General features: G+C 33.5%; 1 protein-coding gene across 1 annotated transcript in view; it reads right to left on the reverse strand.

Moving 5' to 3' along the window:
* The window catches only part of LOC119578738 (aromatic-L-amino-acid decarboxylase-like), a 149,702-nt gene extending 147,513 nt beyond the window's left edge, over window positions 1–2,189 (reverse strand). Inside the window, exon 1 of the mRNA XM_037926352.1 lies at window positions 2,055–2,189. The gene's annotated coding sequence lies outside the window, so the exon portion shown is untranslated. The remainder of the gene's footprint in view (window positions 1–2,054) is intronic.
* Between the last annotated feature and the right edge of the window lie 201 nt (window positions 2,190–2,390).

Here is a 2,390-nt window from a genome sequence, read left to right on the forward strand (position 1 = left end):
TGACACACTTCGGTTATTGCTACTGCGAAGGAGTCAGGTCACCGGTGCAGTCTAGAAATGTGCGGGTGTCATTTGCATACTCGAAATAGCTTAAGCATTGATTGCATTGTTTGAGTATTTAGCAATTAACAATCTTAATAGGTTTGAGAAAATAAGGATGAAAACCGTTTTTCTTGTAAGAACGGTTTAAACGCGAATATATATGAACAGTAGATAGATAGCCGTGTATGTTTGCATGGTAAAATACATGGAATATTGTACTACAACTTTAATAAGCAATTAAATTCTCTGCTAAACTGTCACCTCCTGACTGGTCGTGATGTCGTGATGACGTAGATGTATAGCATGACAGAAAATTACGCGGCAACTTAATCTTTTACACCGAGCGAGTGGATTTTCCGTTGTATGTGGCGTCAGGGGCGTCACTTCATGTTTTGAGTTGGGGGGGTTACGGGTAAATTTGCCCTGAAAAAATAATTTTTGACCAGCAAATCACGAAAAAGAAAATGCTCACTAGCTCTTTATAAGTAGCCCGGAATGGACCATCAACCAGTATTATATATCATATTATTGGTAGAAAATTATAAATTATGAATACCAGAAAATTTGCCCTGCAGAACTAGATTTTGCACGGCAAAAAGAGGCTTTTTTAAGAGTTGTGGGGGTGAACCACCCCCCCATACCCCCCCTTAAGTGACGCCCCTGTGTGGCGTTACCGTTCGCGTCTGTAGATTAGTTCCCATCCCGATGACTGTAACTTCTTGTACTGTACAAGAATATCATCTTCAATTTGCGTCCTATACCGTAAAGATTAATCATACACACACACACATACATATACATACATGCATATATATATATATATATATATATATATATATATATATATATATATATATATATTATATATGTATATATATATATATATATATATATATATATATATATATATATATATATATATATATATATATATATATATATATATATGTATATATATATATATAATATATATATATATATATACGTATATATACATACACACACTCACACACACACACACACACACACACACACACACACACACACACACACATATATATATATATATATATATATATATATATATATATATATATATATATATATATATAGATAAATAAGTATATGTATACACTCATATACACATATATACACAAATCTATACAAATATATACGTACATACATATGCACATATCCACAGAAAATAACACATAAAACAAACAGGAAAAACACGAAATCATCATTTACAAAGTTAAACAAGGCTTACACAAACAAATAAAATAAATATAACATGCATTAAGCAAACAAATCAACCAAAACGGACATGCAATACAGACAGCACCCTGATGTCTACCTGTCTCTGGCCCGCCAGGGTCCGTCGGATGTCAATATTTGTATAACACAAAGAAAGCTAAAAATAAAGTCAAAATATTTGGCAAAAGCTAATAAAGCAAAACCCTGAGCAATAATGTCACCAAAAATAGCTGTAGCGTTTACTTAGCTATCTAGGTATATTTTGCTATTCACTCTACGGACGCCTTTTTCATGGTTTAATATAATTTTATTTCAATATTTTGTCTTTTCTTTGATCACTGAAGAGGATGTGAAGTGGTAGCGTATGGCCCTTTTCCTTATTTTAATCTAGGCCTAAAAGATGTCCATCTTCGGTGTTGCTTTCATAAATAAATATTGTTTGTTAAATAGCTCTAGTTTACGTAAAACAAAGATATCAAAATCGGTAAAAGTATCTTAAAAATAAGATTAAAGTTAAAGTAAAACAAAGAGCAATAAAACCCATTAAACCCAACATAAGACTACCATAAAATCAACTATAAAACCCAAGGCCATATGCGATGAAACAAAACAAAATGAAATAAATGATTCTGACAAAAAAAAAGATATTCAAATTGATAAAATGCGAAATAAAAAGGGTTCTCGAGAAACTCAAAATCACGGGTTCTGTATTTTACTGAAGGAGTGGCTCGAGCATGACCAATATTAATCACTATTACCTTAATATATTTGACGTCTTTGATGTTTCCGATGTCGTGTCCACTGCCTCACAACACAAAAAAATGTAATGTAAAGACCTCAAACTAAACAGATAAAATCGAAAATAAAACAATTCTCTCTCTATCTTCGCTGATGTCTCGGGCCGGAGTGGCGGCTCCTCCGCTATTGTTTTTGCCTTGCGCATTTTCACCTGCGCAGTGACATCAGCGCACAACGGCAATTAATGAAGCAGCGCCCTTTCCCTTGTTCATAATCATGTGCCGTTTTAACACTTCTCTCGTGATGTAATATTTCAGTTCAGCCGCGCAGAGGGCACTCTCATCGGGTAAGGCAAA

Source organism: Penaeus monodon, chromosome 2, assembly GCF_015228065.2.
Source record: "Penaeus monodon isolate SGIC_2016 chromosome 2, NSTDA_Pmon_1, whole genome shotgun sequence".
Lineage (NCBI taxonomy): Eukaryota > Metazoa > Arthropoda > Malacostraca > Decapoda > Penaeidae > Penaeus > Penaeus monodon.